The 18789-nt window shown below is 43.1% G+C and overlaps 1 protein-coding gene across 1 annotated transcript in view; it reads right to left on the bottom strand.

The window, feature by feature from the left end:
- Positions 1-18518, bottom strand: part of gpr20 (G protein-coupled receptor 20) — a 63747-nt gene extending 45229 nt beyond the window's left edge. The window contains exon 1 of the mRNA XM_078215737.1: positions 18412-18518. The gene's annotated coding sequence lies outside the window, so the exon portion shown is untranslated. The remainder of the gene's footprint in view (positions 1-18411) is intronic.
- Positions 18519-18789: the final 271 nt, after the last annotated feature.

The following is an 18789-nucleotide window of genomic DNA, read 5'->3' on the forward strand; positions in this document are numbered from 1 at the left end:
TAAATTTTTCCCAATCACTTGTTTCTCCACTATTTTTGGCCACTCTGTACGCAGCTGTTTTTATTTTAATACTCTCCTTTATTTCCTTCGTTATCCACGGCTGGTTCTCCCTTTTCTTACAATCCTTGTTTTTTGTTGGAATATATTTTTGCTGAGAACTGAAAAGGATCTCCTTAAAAATCCTCCACTGTTCCTCAGCTATCCTACCTGCCAGCCTGCTCTCCCAGTCTACCTTAGCCAATTCATCCCTCATCCTATCATATTTCCCTCTGTTCAAACAGAGGACACTGGTTTGGGACCAAACTTTCTCCTCTTCCATCTGAATCAGAATCAGAAATTCGACCATAGAATAGAATCATAGAATCCCTACAGTACAGAAGGAAGCCATTTGACCCATCGAGGCTTCACCAACAATAATCCCACCCAGGCTCTATCCCCGTAACCCCACATATTTACACTGCTAATCTCCCCTGACACTAAGGGACAATTTAGCATGGCCAATCAATCTAACCTACGCATCTTTGGAGTGTGGGAGGCAACTGGGGCACCCAGAGGGAAACCCACGCAGACACAGAGAGAATGTGCAAACTCCACGCAGACAGTAACCCGAGGCCAGAATCGAACCCGGGTCCCTGGCACTATGAGGCAGCGGTGCTAACCTCTGTGCCACCGTGCCGCCCTCATGTTGTTCAATCACAACATCTCTGAACTTAAAAAGGAGCCAGAGACAACTTGACTCATCGGGGGGAAAGAGAGAAGCTTTTGGAGTCAGAGTTTGAGGGGAACTCATATCTATAAGAATTTCAGAGCAGGCAGTGGACTTTCCAAGGGAGTGGGATAAAGAGCAAAGGAAAACTTGAACAAGACAGTCCAAAGTAAATTATGTTGTCTGAGATAATTGAAGCTGTAAAATCCTGCGGCAAAATGAACATGACTGTCAAATAAATGTCAATGGCATCAACAAATTGCATAAGGTTTAAGCTGGCAGTGCAGAGGAGATGGATTACTGATACAACTAAACATGAGTTAGTGATCAGGCCTGACACAACCTTTGGAAGCGCAGATTGTGAACCAGTCTGCTTTCTTTTCTCCCAAATGTTTGTCTAAGGGGCATGTTGCATAGACCAAAAAAACATACTCCAAGGAAATGGAGAGCACCAATCATTCTGATAAAGGAAAAGAATCAGTAAAATATTTTACCAGTACAGCATATAAATTAGAAGAGAATGTTGAAGGGCAAGATATGGGGACCCATAGAAACATAGATATGGAAACATAGACACATAGGAGTAGGCCATTTGGCCCTTCGAGTCTGTTCTGCCATTCATTTCAATATCTTGATCCCCCCCTTTCCCCCCCATATCCCTCGATCCCTTTAGCCCCTAGAGCTATATCTAATTTCTTCTTGAAATCACACAATGTTTTGGCCTCAACTACATTCTGTGAGAGAAGAAGATTTATACGTTGCAGGTGGTCAAGAGATAGTGCAGGTATTTATTAAGTACTTTGCATTTTTTAAAATTAAGCATAGGCTATCGGAGAAACAATGAATCCTGAAATGGTTGATTGTGGTTCTTTGCTCCCCTCTCCTTTTCCTCGGTCCTGCTCCAGCTTAATAGACGGTTGAGTACTGACAGGTCTGCTATGCACTTCCACCATTTTTTATTTGCATTTCATATTTCCTGCATTTTTAATGTTTTCTTTTTTTTTTGAATTCGGGAATTCGGATATTTGCATGTTCTTATAAACCAGTTTACAAAAGTTTTCTTTCAGATGTCAGAGCACTGCCCACTGCAGAGAACATTTATTTCAAAGAACGTTCCCGATGATGGGGGGAATCCAGAACTAGGGGTCATAGTTTGAGGATAAGGGGTAAACCTTTTAGAACTGAGGTGAGGAGAAATTTCTTCACCCAGAGGGTGGTGAATGTGTGGAATTCACTACCACAGAAAGTAGTTGAGGCCAAAATGTCTGATTTCAAGAAGAAATTAGATATAGCTCTTGGGGCAAAAGGGATCAAGGGATATGGGGGGAAGGGGGGGGGAATCAGGATATTGAATTCGATAATCAGCCATGATCAAAATGAATGGTGGAGCAGGTTCGAAGGGCCAAATGACCTACTCCTGCTTCTAGTTTCTATGTTTCCATGTCTATGTTTAACATCATTCAGTTCTGATGAAACGTCCTGAAAGATTAATTCTGTTTGCCTCTCCACAGAAACTGCCTGACCTCCTGAGGATTTCCAGCATTTACTGCTTGTATTTCAGATTTCCAGCATTCTGGGTATTTGGGCAGTGTTGAGGATAGATACCGAGGCTTCTGACAAGGCAGATTGCTGCTTCACTGGTGTGTGATCTGATGTGAGGGAATATAAAATACAAAGACTTGAAAGATTATTATTTGATTCATTAGAATATGGGCGATGGGTGGAAGTTTGAAGATCGTGCAATGATAGAACAGAATGGGTAGAAGCAGACTGCTTCCCGTAGTGGAGATGTCTGGATGGGGGGTTGGGTTGGGGTTTGGGGGGGCGGGGGGGGTGATGGTGCACATTGACTAAAAATAAAGTGTGAGAGCTTATAACAAAAAACATGAGAGAAGTCTTTACTCAGAGTTGTGAATCTGTGGGATTTATTTCCATGGGTAGTGACTGAGGCAGTAACTATGTTAATATTTATCATTTGATCAGATAGACTAAGGAAAAAGGGATAAGGAGAACAGAGCTGGTAAATGTGACTAGGATGCATGATAAGTAATTTCCATGCAGAACAGCTGAAAAACAATACTGCCAAGAAATACCGTCATTAATAAGCAATTCAAACTCAAATCAACATTGGTGATAAACCCCATTTAATTATCTTATTATTAAGTGTTATTTTGAGCACTGTAAAATGGAGGCTTTGGGTTTCCTCTCACATAATAAGGATCCATTCTCAAACAGCTTTTAGCAGCCAATGATTGAAAAACTAATCAATGCTGTGATATTGCCTGCATGCCGTGGTAGAGGTGCTCAGCAGAGTAAGGGTTAATGTGGGACTGGAGAATAGTGGTATGATGCACAGAGTCACATGGTAATAGACTGTTAGAGGACGGTCTAGAAATAGAACTCTGTAAAGTAAGCAGCCTACCTGCATGGCAACAGCAGCACTATACCACAGATCTGTGAATAGTTGCAATTAATGGTTCAAAATGTCAAGACCTTATCATCGAGACATTATCATGCATCATATTACAGCATGGTCAGAAGCTCCTAAAACATATCAATCATAGAATCATACAGTGCAGAAGAGGCCCTTTGGCCCATCGAGTCTGCACTGATACATTAGAAACAACTGAACTCCCACCTAATCCCATCTGCCAGCACTTGGCCCATAGCCCTGAATGTTATGATGTGCTGAGTGCTCATCCAGATACTTTTTAAAGGATGTGAGGCAACCCGCCTTTACCACCCTCCCAGTCCAGATCATCACCACCCTCTGGGTAAAAAAGCTTTTCCTCACATCCCCCCTAAACCTCTTGCCCCTCACCTTGAACCTATGCCACCTTGTGACTGACCCTTCAACTAAGGGGAACAGTTGCTCCTTATCCACTCTGTCGATGTCTCTCATAATCTTGTACACCTCGATCAGATTGCTCCTCAGTCTTCTCTGCTCCAATGAAAACAACACAAGCCGATCCAACCTCCCTTCATAACTTAAATGTTCCATCCCACGCAGCATCCTCGTGAATCTCTTCTGCACCCCCTCCAGTGCAATCACATCCTTCCGATAATGTGGCGACCAGAACTGCACACAGTGCTCTAGCTGTGGCCTCACCAAAGTTCTATACAACTCCAACATGACTTCCCTGCTTTTGTAATCTATGCCTCGATTGATAAAGGCAAGTATCCCATGTGCCTTTTTCACCCTATTAACATGCCCTTCCGCTTTCAGAGATCTGTGGACAAACACACCAAAATCCCTTTGTTCCACAGAATTTCCTAGTGTTCTACCATTCATTGAATATTTTCTTGTCAAATTACTCCTTCCAAAGTGTATCACCTCACACTTTTCAGGGTTAAATTCCATCTGCCACTTATCTGCCCATTTTACCATTCCATCTATCTCTTCTTGTAGCCCAAGACACTCCGCCTCACTGTTAACCACCCGTCCAATCTTTGTGTCATCCGCAAACTTACTAATCCTACGCCCCCACATAGTCATCAATGTAATTCATATAAATGGCAAATGATAGGGGGACCAACACAGATCCCTGTGGTGCGCCACTGGACACTGGCTTCCAGTCACTAAAACAGCCTTCTGTCATCACCCTGTGTCTCGTACAACTGAGCAGATTTTGAATCCACTTTATCAAATTATCCTGTATCCCACATGGATTTACCTTCTTTACAAGTCTCCCATTTGGGACCTTGTCAAAGGCTTTGCTGAAATCCATATAAATTATATCGACTGCACTACCCTCATCTACACACCTGGTCACCACCTGAAAATTCAATCAAATTTGTTAGGCATGACCTCCCTCTGACAAAGCCATGCTGACTATCCCTGATCAAGCTTTGCCTCTCCAAATGGAGATAGATGCTCTCCTTCAGAAGTTTCTCTAGTAGTTTCCCTACCACTGACGTGAGACTCTCTGGTCTGTAGTTCCCTGGTTTGTCTCTACAAGTTTAACAACACTAAGCCTGGTGTTGTTAAACTTCTTACTGTGTTTACCCCAGTCCAATGCCGGCATCTCCACATCATTATCTCTATAACCCTTCTTAAATAGCGGAACTACATTAGCTGTTCTCCAATCATTTGGCATCTCCCCCATGGCCAGAGAGGAATAGAAAATTTGGGTCAGAAGCAGTACCATAATCCAACATGGTGATCAGAGGTGATGAGCAATGTTGAAGGGCAAGATATTGGTCCCAGAGAGAAGATTTGTATTTTAGTTATATGCGTGAACTCAGAACAGTATCCTCAGGTATGAAAAACTGAAGCATAACTAGTGTAATGTTAGTGTACCTTTAAGAGTTTTCATACAGTCAAAGATGTTTACAGCATTTAAACAGGCCCTTTGGCTCAACTTGTCCATGCCATCCTTTTTTTTAATGACTAAGCCAGTCCCAATTGCCTGCGTTTGGCCCATATCGCTCGATAGCCATCTTATGTAACAGTCTAAACGCTTTTTAAAAGACAAAATTGTAGCCGCCTCTACTACTGCCTCTGGCAGCTTGTTCCAGACACTCACCACTTCTGTGTGAAAATATTGCTCCTCTGGATCCTTTTCTATCTCTCCCCTCTCACCTTAAACCTATGCCCTCTAGTTTTAGACTCCCCTACCTTTGGGAAAAGATATTGACTATCTAGCTGATCTATGCCCCTCATTATTTTATAGACCTCTATAAGATTACCCCTGAGCCTCCTACGCTCCAGAGAAAAAAAATGTTTTAAATTTATGCTCATTGCTTTAGGTGATGTCATTGTTGGGAGAAGGAAAAAAATGTGGGCAGATCAGGTGACAGGGATTTAATCTTCAGTTTCAGTTTTGAGCTGCAGGTTTGAGTTTTTAGTTTTTTTGAAGGGATAGCAAGCTCAAAAGAAGTGTTTTCTCTCTCTCTATTGTTATGAAAATCCTGTTGGTTGGCTGAAAAAAAGACTTTGTTTTCCCAAAGGGTGAAGATCTGCTGTTGCTGGGGGCTGGGCCAGAGCCTCTCTGGTGTTTTGGGAACTTGTCTTCAAACAATTCTGAGTCTCAAGAGCATTTGACTGCAGAATTCAACTAATGGCCTCAATCCCAGTATCACGTGAGCATTAGTCTGTGCTGTGTTAAACCTGTGAAAAGGATCTTTTGTCTATGGGATTGGTTTGATTGGAACATGATAGAGATCTTTGTTAAGGGTTATACATTATCATGATTGCTTGTTTCTTGCTTGTATTGATAAAAGTTCTTGCTAATTTTCTTACTATACATGTTAACTATATTCTTAAATAAACTTTATTTGATAAAAGCTCCCTAGTGGGTCACTTGAATCATACCTGAAGTGAAACATTTCATGCTTATCCTGGCCAAATTCAAATTGCAAAACTTATGATTCAGGCAGGCTTCATAAAACACTTTGGAGTTTCTAACCTGAACCATAACAATAGAGAGACATGACCTAAGGAGAAAAATTCCAAGACAGTAAATGATAGAGTACACAAGGTGGGTGAGCAAAAGTAGAAAATTGAAAGACCCTTGGAGTGAGTGAGTGAGCAAACATTGGATTGTAATACTCCGTAAAAGGGAGGACAGTTTTCTTTAGAGAAGAAAAGGGATGTTGTGATATTGCTTGCATGCCGTTGTAATGTAATAATACTCGGCAGAGCAAGGGTCAGTGTGGGGCTGGAGAATAGTTCTGCCAATGGTATGATGCACAAAGTCACATGGTAATAGACACTCAGAAAACAGTCTGGAATCAGAACTCTGTACGTCATCAGCCTACCTGCATGGCAGTAGCAGCACCATGCATGACCATACCTCAGATTTGTGATGAGTTAAAGAGTAGTAATAAATGGTTCATGTTTAAACATGCAAGTCTCAAGATCTTCTCATTGAGACATCTAAGGAACCCATAAATACAACGTGGTTGGCAATGGTGGGATCTTTTAAAATATATGAAAACAACATACACATCAAGACAGTTATCTGGATTTTGCTATTTGGTTGGGAAAGTTTGTGAAACTTTGGTGGGGAAGATGTGATATTTCTATGTATTAAAGGTACTATTTAAATGCAAATTACTATCGTAGTTACACCCTGCATAAGTGTTTTATGGAATCTTTTTATTCAGCTATTGCCTTATACCTTGCTGTTGATGTGAATTAACCCCTATATGTGCTACTTTAGTAAAAGTCCAATGGTGGGATTTTCCAGTGTTTGCTGCTGTCGGATTTACTGGTGCCACCGAAGGCAATGGACATCTGGTTCGCTTGGGGCCAGAATATGTCGGCCAAGGTTTCCCATCAATCAAGTTCTAAAAGGCTTTTGGTAGCTTATACATTTGTGGTAATTTTAGCTGTCTTACCACGAGTCATCAGAACATGACTCTCACTGCAGCAAATCAATTGCACATTCAAATGGATTTTCGTTGTCTGATGGATAATTTTGGTGACTCCATTTCTTAAGTGTAAGACATGGAGTCAAGAAACCCATGTCCAGTGTCTGTACTGGCCATGCAAAGGATGTGAGAAGGCACCACATGGCCTGGACTGGAATTGATGCACCCTGAATAGCGCGTCAACTTTCCCAGCTAGAGGCTGACCTGAAAAGAAATAACCACAAACCAAGTATTTAATTCACTATTTAGGATAATGTAGAGTGTTTTTGTTGTTTTCTGTTAAATGCACAGGAAGCATCATAAAATGGGTTTAAAAAGGGGCATAAGTTTAAGATCATCGACGAAAGAAGTTAGTGGGATTCCTCTTTTACACTACAAGATGGAATGACATACCAGAAACAATGATGGAATAGAATCCATCATAGCTGTTAAAGGGAAGTAGATCAATATTTGAAAACTATAAGAGTGGAAAGGTATTGGGAAAGAGCAGGGCAATAAAACAAAATGGATAACTCTTGAATACAACAGGTGGAATGTGAGAAATAGTCTCCCCCTCTATGCTGTACAATTTTAAGGCATCGGAATTTCAACTGATACTAAGGTAAAACCTGGCAGAATCCGGACTGGGGGCTGATGGAGTTCTACTGAGACTGTGCTTTCTGCTTTGCTATTTTTTTTGGTGATTCAGGGGTGGGGTTGGAATTATGGACAGATTTTCTGACTATGTCAAGGGGATGTATTCAAACATGTTCCTGGGCTAACCTGAGAATTCCTTCCTCTATGAGCTGCTTGAGGAACATACAAGTACACAATACAAGAATTAGGAACAGCGGTAGATCATATGTTCTTGTGAGCCTGCTCCGCCATATAGTTTAATCAAGGCTGATCTTGAGCTTCAATCCCACTTTCCTGTCCACTCTCCATATCCCTTGATTTCCTGAGAGACCAACATTCTGTCTATCCCAGCCTTAAATGTATTAAACGATGGAACATCCAAGGCCCTCAGTGGTAGAGAATTCCAAAGTCCGCAACGCTTTGAGTGAAATAATTTCTCTTCATCTCAGTCTTATATGATTGGTCCCTTATCCCGAAATTGTGAGTGGAATTTTACCATCCCACCCACCACGGGAATTGTAGGGGCCTGACATGGACCATACAAAGGTCTGTTGGCCTTGGGCGGGATTTTCCGACCTTGGGGCGAGCACAGCCGGAAAATCCAGGCCTGAGTTTTCAATTTCCCAGAAACAATCTCCCAGCATGCACTTACCAAGCCCCTTCAGAATCTTGTACATTTCAATGAGATTGCCTCTCATTCTTTTAAACTCCAGAGAATATAAGCCCAATTTACTATCAACCTCTCATCATGAGGTAACCCACTCATTCCAGGGACTAATGTAGGGAACCTTCGCTGCACCACCTCCAATGCAAGCACATCCTTCCTTATATATGGAGATCAAAACTGCACAGAATATTCCAGGTGTAGTCTCACCAAGGTAGGAATTGAACTCATCCTAGGTGAGAATTGATATGAGTTCCAATGAGGCTAATTAAATTGGAAAGAAAGATGACTCTGGGAGTCATTGATGTATTTCCCGAAACTTGCTCTATTGTGATTTTCTTTCAGGGTTCCCTTTCTGTCACCGGCATGTTACAATGCCACTTTGAAGTTCCGTTGGGTACAATGCCGCTGACCCACTATTGCGGGTGAAATGCTCTCACCCTAGCCGCACAGATATCCTTAAATCTGGATTTGGGACATGGCCTTTGGCCTAATAATAAGATGGAATGTTTTCTCTTCACTCTCCTCGTGGCAGCAATGGACATCCAGGATTGTCTGGTTAGAAGAGACAGCTTTGCTGTAGTTTGCGAGACGTTTGGCTTTCAGAGCAAGAGGGTTTGAGTATAGGAATGGGGATGTTTTGCTGCAATTGTACAGGGCATTGGTGAGGACACACCTGAGATATTGTATGCAGATTTGGTGTCCTTACCTGAGGAAGGATGTCCTTGCTAAAGAGGGAGTGTAGCAAAGGTTTACCAAGCTGATTCCTGGGATGGCAGGTTTGTCATATGAGGAGGGATTTAAAAAAAAAAATATATATGTGGATTACAGGGTCAAAGGTAGGGTTCTGAAGACTGTGGAGGAACAGAGAGATCTTGGGGTCTATATCCACAGATCTCTAAAGGTTGCCACTCAAGTGGATAGAGCTGTGAAGAAGGCCTACAGTGTGTTAGCTTTTATTGACAGGGGGTTGGAGTTTAAGAGCTGTGGGGTTATGCTGCAACTGTACAGGACCTTGGTGAGACCACATTTGGAATATTGTGTGCAGTTCTGGTCACCTCACTATAAGAAAGATGTGGAAGCGCTGGAAAGAGTGCAGAGGAGATTTACCAGGATGCTGCCTGGTTTGGAGGGTAGGTCTTATGAGGAAAGGTTGAGGGAGCTAGGGCTGTTCTCTCTGGAGCGGAGGAGGCTGAGGGGAGACTTAATAGAGGTTTATAAAATGATGAAGGGGATAGATAGAGTGAACGTTCAAAGACTATTTCCTCGGGTGGATGGAGCTATTACAAGGGGGCATAACTATAGGGTTCATGGTGGGAGATACAGGAAGGATATCAGAGGTAGGTTCTTTACGCAGAGAGTCGTTGGGGTGTGGAATGGACTGCCTGCAGTGATAGTGGAGTCAGACACTTTAGGAACATTTAAGCGGTTATTGGAGAGGCACATGGAGCACACCAGGATGATAGGGAGTGGGATAGCTTGATCTTGGTTTCAGATAAAGCTCGGCACAACATCGTGGGCCGAAGGGCCTGTTCTGTGCTGTACTGTTCTATGTTCTATGTTCTATTCATTCATGGGACATGGGCGTTGCTGGCTGGCCAGCATTTATTGCCCATCCCTACTTCCCTGAGGGCAGTTGAGAGTCAACCACATTGCTGTGACTCTGGAGTCACATGTAGGCCAGACCAGGTAAGGACAGTAGGTTTCCTTCCCTAAAGGACATTAGTGAACCAGATGGGTTTTTCTGACAATCGTCAATGGTTTCATGGTCATCAGTAGATTCTCAATTCCAGATATTTTTTTTATTGAATTCAAATTCTTCCATCTGCTGTGGTGGGCTTCAAACGCGGGTCCCCAGAATATTAGCTGAGTTACTGGATTAATAGTCTAGTGATAATACCACTAGGCCATCGCCTCCCCATATTGTATTCACTGGGGTTTAGAAGAGTGAGAGGGGATCTCATAGAAACTCTAAAAATTCTAACAGGATTAGAGAGGGTAGATGCAAAAAGAATGTTCCTGATGGTGGGGGAGTCCAGAACTAGGAGGCATAGTTTGAGGATAAGAAGTTTTAGGACTGAGGTGAGGAGAAATTTCTTCACCCAGGGAATGGTGAAGGTGTGGATTTCACCACCACGGAAAGTAGTTGAGGACAAAACGTTGTGTGATTTCAAAAATAAATTGGGTATAGCTCTTGGGGCTCAAGGGATCAAGTGATATGGGGGGGGGAGAGGAGGGGATCAGATATTGATTTTGATGATCAGCCAGGATCAAAATGAATAGCAGAGCAGGCTCGAAGGGCCGAATGGCCTACTTCTGCTTCTATTTTCTATGTTTCTATGTTTGTCACGCATGCAGCACATTATGTAGATTGCCTTAAATAAAAGATGAGTGCACTTTATCATGTGAATGCCTTCGTAATGCAATTTACAGTTACATTTATTTCCTTTTCACACATCTTGCCCTTTCCAGCTGCTACCTCATCCCCAGATACATCTGCTTGATTTCAGCTGGTAATCACTTTCCCTCAGCTGGTGAGTTTTGTCTGATTATTCCTAAGATAACTTTTGACCATGAGCAGGAAATGATCTGTCAGATGCCAGGACTTGAAAGGGAAATGGAACTCGTGCAAAATAAATGAACTGCAGAACTGCATTAAAAATAAAAGAAAATATGCTTTCAGCTCAATTCGTTTGCTCGTTTTAAGCCAGCTCCCCAGAGTGTGACCAAACAGCTGTCTAGCTTGTGCATTGTTCTAATGTCACATGCAAGTGAAGAGGTAGTATTTTTGAGACATCATGACACATTTTGATGTGACTTGTGACATTATTTGAAAGAACATAGATTGTCACCCTGCCTTCACTCAGACATCTGAAGGACAAAGTCAATAAAAGCTGTGGCCCCTCCATTGAATCCCTACAGTGCAGAAGGAAGCCATTTGGCCCATCGAGTCTGCACCGATCACAATCCCACCCAGGTCCTATCCCCGTAACCCCTCATATTTACTCTGCTAATCCACCTGACACTAAGGAGCAATTTAGCATGGCCAATCAACCTAACCCGCACATCTTTGGACTGTGGGAGGAAACCCATGCAGATACGGGGAGAACGTGCAAACTCCACACAGACAGTGAGCCGAGGCCGGAATTGAACTCGGGCCCCTGGTGCTGTGAGGCAGCAGTGCTAACCACTGTGCCCCCTTCCTGTGTCGATGAAAGGCACAGTTCTGAAGTTGCTGGAAAAACAATGGCGGGTTGAAAGCACTCAAAAACTTAGTTAGCACGAATCAATTTGTGGTGAAGACGGAGATATGCCACGAGTCCTGATTCTCCACAAATTGCTGGGCTTTGTTAACCTCACCAAAACCAAAATAATTGCAATCTTATGTAGTCCTCCCCATTTAAATTAATTGCATATTAATCCTATTGCAGGATTCATGCAGTTATTGTGAATTAATCACTCTGTAGTCATTCAGGGCTAGTAACTGATGTATGTATGTAATGGACATATGTCTCTTCCTTCAATCCCATCGTTCCTGGTCATGATGATAATTCTGGTTCAATACTTTAGGGCTCAAGAGCATTTGAATATTTAGCACATCTACCCTCATAGAATCCCTACAGTGCAGAAGGAGGCCATTCGGCCCATTGATTCTGCACTGACAACAATCCTACCCAGGCCCCACTCTCGTAACCCCACATATTTACCCTGCTAGTCCCCCTGGCACTAAGGGACAATTTAGCGTGGCCAATCCACCTAACCCGCACATCTTCGGACAGTGGGAGTAAACCGGAGCACCCGGAGGAAACCCACGCAGACACGGGGAGAATGTTCAAACTCCACACAGACAGTCACCTGAGGCTGGAATTGAACCCGGGTCTGTAGCACTGTGCGGCAGCAGAGCCAACCACTGTGTCACCGTGCCTTCACTCCGATCATCTGAAGGACAAAGACAACAATTTCCAAACACAGATCGATTACAATGACCTCTTCACCTGATTGTTATTTTCCCTTTTTCCTTACTTTTCCTTTCTGTCTTTCCTTCCTCTCCTAATCAATTCTCTAACTTGCCTTCTTTTTAATTCCCTCTCTGGCTCCAATTTGACTCGAATTCACCCTATTTCCTTTTTTCATAGTGCGCACTGTCCTCTATCTTCTGTTTCGTTGACCATCATGAATTCCAAGATACAACATTAGCATTGCTACACTGTTATCAATTCACATTTCCAGTAATCAGCGGCATACCGCCTGGAGCTGGGTTACAAAGTACAGTTCACGGAGGGCGGCACGGTGGCACAGTGGTTAGCACTGCTGCCTCACAGCGCCAGGGACCCGGGTTCAATTCCTGGCTGGGGTCACTGTCTGTGTGGAGTTTGCACAATCTCCCCATGTCTGTGTGGGTTTCCTCTGGGTGCTCCGGTTTCCTCCTACAGTCCAAAGATGTGCGGGTTAGGTGGATTGGCCAAGCTAAATTGCCCCTTAGTGTCAGGGGGACTAGCTAGGTTAAATGCACAGGGTTATGGGGATAGGGCCTGGGTGGGATTGTGGTCAGTGCAGACTCGATGGGCCGAATGGCCTCCTTCTGCACTGCAGGGACTCTATGATTCTATGTTCATGTAGCACCCCAGTCAATGAGCCATTCCAGCACTTTCTGAGCCATTAGTGTGCTCAGGATGTATTCATTCTCTGCACTGACTTTATTTGCTATTTTGAATGGTAGCATTAACCTGTCAATAGGTTTAAAGATCTGAAATTCTCTCGTAACGTCCACTGAGCGATTGGTAGCATTCCCAGAGAAATCACATGCATGGCTGACAGTGGCCACTTAGAAGTCTCACAACACCAGGTTAAAGTCCAACAGGTTTATTTGGAATCATGAGCTTTTGGAGCGCTGCTCCTTCATCAGGTGAGTCACAACCTGGTGTTGTGAGACTTCTTACTGTGCCCACCCCAGTCCAACGCCAGCATCTCCACATAATAGCCACTTACTCCAACATGCAGGCACCTCTGATCCTAATTCTAGTGGTAGCAGCCCTGTGTTTAATCTTTGGGGCCTGAAGTTGTCTGTGCACTGTTTATAAAATGATATTTCAGAGCTGTTCATTTTTTGGAACACGCTGCTAATTGCTGGAGGCAAGGAAGAGCGTGAGTGTGAAAGAGGAGAAAGGCAAAAGAAGAATACATACCAAGGATAAAGCAGGAGAGATTGAGTGTGTGGAGTGTGTGCTTGAGTGCATCAGGAGAGGAACAGTGGAATGGTGAGAGGAGAAACTGAGTCTGTGTAAAAGAGAGCAAATTATGATCAAGTGAGAGAAAAGGGAATGACGGAGTGTTTGTGAGAGGTGGGATAATTAGTGAAAGAGATAGTGAAAGTGAGCAAGGAAATTAAGTGTTTATATCTTTGTGTGTCTGTGTGTACGTGAAAGAGTATAATCATAGAATCCCTACAGTGCAGAAGGAGGCCGTTTGGCCCATCGAGTCTGCACCGACCACAATCCCACCCAAGCCCTGTAACCCCACACATTTACCCTGCTAATCCCCCTGACACTAGGGTCAATTTAGCATGGCCAATCAACCTAACCTGCACACCTTTGGACTGTGGGAGGAAACCGAGCACCCGGAGGTAATCCACGCAAACATGGGGAAAACGTGCAAACTCCACACAGACAGTGACCCAAGGCTGGATTTGAACCCGAGTCCGTGGTGCTGTGAGGCAACAGTGCCAACCATTGTGCCAACGTGCCGCCCCAATGAGAAATTACCTTGCTTAGTAATTTTAAACAACTTATGATGCAGATTCTATAATGTGCTTATTCTTTTGCAATATGCATGCTATTCCAAGGATTGCATTTAAGAAAGCAAACTACAATGAAAAAAATGATTCTCACATCTGGTGTATTACATTGAAGAGGTACCATAAAACAAACGCAAGCACTTTAAGCACAAGAGGCAAGTATACTTGTAATAATGGGATCCAAAGTAAATCATATATTGCAATGAAATATCTGTTTTATAGTCTTGTGTATACAGTATGTGTGACATTCTGAAGGAGCAAATCCTGGGTTATTATCTTTTTAAAAAACTTTAAGTTTCAATTGTTCCCAGCCTTCAACATTGGCCGGAATTTTCCGGCTGCTCCTGCTGGTGGGATCTTCCGGCCCTGCTGATGGTGAACCTCTGCTGCGGGTTCCCTGGCAATGGGGGGGTACGTACAACGGAAAACCCCATTGATGGCAGCGGGACCAGAAGATCCTGCTGCTGGCCAATGGCGGGCCACCTCCACCACCGCAAAACACGCTGAGGGGAAGGGGGAGACATGGAGGGCGGGATTTTACGGCCGTGCTCAGGCGAGATCGTAAAGTCCCACCCGAGGCCAATGGAGGTTTCTGTTCTGTGAGCCTTGCCTGCCCCGATTCTGGGCGAGGCGGTAAAATTCCGGCGGGAAAATCCCACCCATTGGAACACACCTTTTTGTTCTATTCAATCGTCACTACTTCTTCACCATGAATGTTGGTTCTCGGACAGGTGTTGACAACCTTTGGCTTTCTAACATCTCAGTAATGGCTTCCAACTTTTTTCAGTTGGGTTGCATTATTATGGGAAAAACATAAAAAAAGTAAGTCAAGGAAAGATCTTATCATTGCTAATCTAAATATCTAAATTTGCATTTCCTGCAGATAGGAAGAATGATTCAAAAGAGATGCAAAAAATGCAACAAAAAACCCGCGATAATTCAGAGTTAGGTCTATTTTTATTACAATTGTTTTTCTATTGTTCCATAAATTCAATACATGTATTTTATTTATTGCAGATGCACATTTTACTCTTGTAGATTTACAGTTTAACTTAGGGCAGCACGGCGGCACAGTGGTTATCACTGTTGCCTCACAGCACCAGGGACCCGGGTTCAATTCCGGCCTCGGGTCACTGTCTGTGCGGAGTTTGCACATTCTCCCCATGTCTGCGTGGGTTTCTGCCAGGTGCTCTGGTTTCCTCCCACAGTGCAAAGATGTGCGGGTTAGGTTGATTGGCCATGCTAAATTGACCCTAATGTTAGGGGGATAAGTAGGGTAACTATATGGGTTTACGGGAATAGGGCCTGGGTGGGAGTGTGGTCGGTGCAGACTCGATGGGCTGAATGGCCTCCTTCTGTACTGCAGGGATCCTATTCTATGCATTTCTGCCTTGCAACTTCTGATAATTTTTAGTCGAGGAAATTCTCCGGGTACCGCATATTGCTTACCCACCGCCCCCCCCTCTCCTAGGATGTCCCACTACTCCGGAATCTTCCTACAGAGTAAGAACCCCCTTAACTTCTTCCACAACTTTTATTGACTCCTCTGCTGTTTCTCTCCTGGAACCTCTATTGTTACGTCCAACACCAAAGCAAGATGCTCATGTGCTACTTCTATTCTAAAGAGAGAACATTAGCTAAGTCCCTACTGCCTCCTCTTCATCCACTTCCCATCTCTCGTCTTCCCCCAGGCCTTATCAACCCATTCTCTTCATGAAACGTGACCCCCTTTCCACAAGCCTATTTTCTGAAATAAAATGGCCTCGTGCTCATTCATGTCACACCCAATTCTACCTCTTCAAGCACCATTATCAAATCTAGAACTCTTTTTGTACTTTGACACCACCTGCTCAACGTTAATTCGTGGACAACCAAATTTCCCTCGGCGTAGCCACAGCAAAACAAATGCTACCTTTCTCAGTATTTCTGTGCTTTTGGCTTGTGGCGTCAGCAAGCTGTTTGGCTTCCCCTCAGATTGAAGAAAGAAGTCTGCAACTTTGACTGATTTCAAGCTGACTTTTTATCCGCTGCTGAGGCTTTATTTTTCTACCTCTGGAAACTATTTGCTTCTCACACTGCTTCTTCCTCGATGCCTCAAAAAACTCAAATTCATGCATTCAAAGTCTCCAGGATTTCTCCAATCTTTTCCACAGTCACCTCCCCTCACCCAGAAGCTCCACTTCATTCCGACATCAGTGTTCAAGTTCCAGCATCAGTGCTCGCACAGACTGCATAACATACGCACGTACGAATTAGGAGCAGGAGTAAGCCATTTGGCCCCTCAAGCCTGCAACATCATTCAGTAAGATCTTTTCACAACCCCAACTCCATGTTCCCACCCACCCCCATAACCTTTGACTCCCCTGTTATTCAAGAATCTATCTATCTCCGCCTTAAAAATATGCAATGATCCTACCACCACTGCTATCTGGGGAAGAGAATCCCAAAAACTAAGGACTCTCTGAGAGAAAATAAATGTCACCTTATCTCCGTGTTAAATGGGAGAACTCAAACTGTGTCCCCTAGTTGTAGTCTCTCCCACAAGGGAAAACATCCGCTCAGCATTCACCTTGTCAGGTCCCCCGATTAACTTAAATGTTTCAATAAAATCATTCAAAAACAGCTTCTTCCCTGCTGCCTCGGAAAAGCAGCCAGCATAATCAAGGACCCCATGCACCCTGGACATGCTTTCTTCCTCTTTCTTCAGTTGGGAAAAAGAGACAAAAGTCTGAGGTCACGTACCAACCGACTCAAAAACAGCTTCTTCCCTGCTGCTGTCAGACTTTTGAATGGACCTATCTTGTATTAAGTCCATCTTTCTCTACACCCTAGCTATGACTGTAACACTACATTCTGCACTCTCTCCTTTCCTTCTCTATGTACGGTATGCTTTGTCTGTATAGTGCGCAAGAAACAATACTTTTCACTGTATACTAATACTTGTGACAATAATAAATCAAACCATTTTCCGACGGTGATAATCCTAGAACTCTCCAATCTCTCTTGAGCTTTTTGCTCACCCAATGCATCATTATATAAACCTTGGGGCAGAATTTGCTGTTCCGCCTGCCACGGAAATCGTAGCAGGTGGGACACGGACCATGAAGAGGTCCATTGACCTTGGGGCAGGATGTTTCGGACTTGGGGCGAGCGCGGCCGGAAAATCCCACCCTTCATCTTCATTTTGCACTCATTCATGCTGTTATCCCACTTTGATTTCTACCATCATATGTGGCATTGTGCACTCCACCTTGAATAATCATGTGCCTTCTTCTCCTCCACTTTCAGTGTCTGCTCTCTGCTGTTTGCAACTGTCTCCCTGAACTACTTTGCTGTGCTGTGGTCCTCTTCCTTTTAAAAACGCGTTAAAGGATATCTCAGACTGGGTTTTTTGTTTGCTCTTTATCCTTCCAATGTTGGGCTCAGGCTTTTGCTTTCCCCCATGAAAAGCACTGAGATATTTCTTCTACATGAGGGAGTGCTATAAGAATGCAAGTTGTTGTGTTATAACGAGTAATCCTGGACTGTTGTACACCCATTTACCCATAAGATTCCACTACAGATTCTCACTGCCTCACTCAACTTTCCATAAGGAAAAGTAAATAATTAAAAAAATGTTGGGAGCTTGGATGTGATTCAAAGTAAAACTTTGGAGTGATTCTAGTAAAATCAGTCTTTAAAAATGACAAGAATTGAAATTACAGAATAGATTATTTTTAAAAACTCTGATATTAACAAAAAAATCTTCTATTCTTAAATATAGCATTTAAAAAGCATTTGTCATGAAAATGAACAGCAAAATGAATGATAGACAGTATTATTAATAATTCTTGGTCCCGATTATCCACCAGTGCAGAAAAGCTAACTGGGGTGAACAAGCACACAGACAATGAATTGGTGCAAATGTTCATGATATAGCAATCTAACTCTGATTTCTTTAAGCTAATATATTCATTTTACTAAAACACTCCTGGTTTGCAGCCAAAGGAATAGGAAAATTAAAGATCACTATCAGCGCACTTAACATTGAAGTGCTGACATTACTCTGAGTAAACTACTAGCAGAATAAATATATATACCTTAAAACAAACGCAGTATGCACTAACATAGTTTATCTGTGATGAAGTTTAACTTAAACCATCAAGGGAGACAAACTCGGTAGAATTAGAGAATTTCCAGTTTAGAAGTTTAAAAATCACATTTCTTGATTATCTCCATGAAACCCTTTCTTACAAAGTGAACATTAGCAGAACTCACTTGCAGTAGATCTCAGTGAAAGCAGCTGGTTCCCTCTGTATTTCAGATGCTTTAGCGATGTGACACGCAGTGTATCGTTTTGGACTTGCCTTTGGCCGGCTCAGAGGAACTCAAGACATGATTTAGAGGCAGCTGACGTCAGATCTTTCCTTTAACTTAAAATCTACATGACTTTGGCAACATGTACTGAAACGCAGACACCCACGAACCCGCAGGAACAATGGAAGAATTACACAGTAACTGAAATATAAACCACCAAAGGAACCATGAGATGTGATTCCAAATAAAATTTAAGAGTGATTCCAGTGAGATAAGTGACAAGGATTTAAGTTGTTACCATACTGGATGGATTAATTTAAAACAAAACCGTAATTAAAC

Source organism: Mustelus asterias, chromosome 7 (assembly GCF_964213995.1).
Source record: "Mustelus asterias chromosome 7, sMusAst1.hap1.1, whole genome shotgun sequence".
NCBI classification, from domain to species: Eukaryota; Metazoa; Chordata; class Chondrichthyes; order Carcharhiniformes; family Triakidae; genus Mustelus; species Mustelus asterias.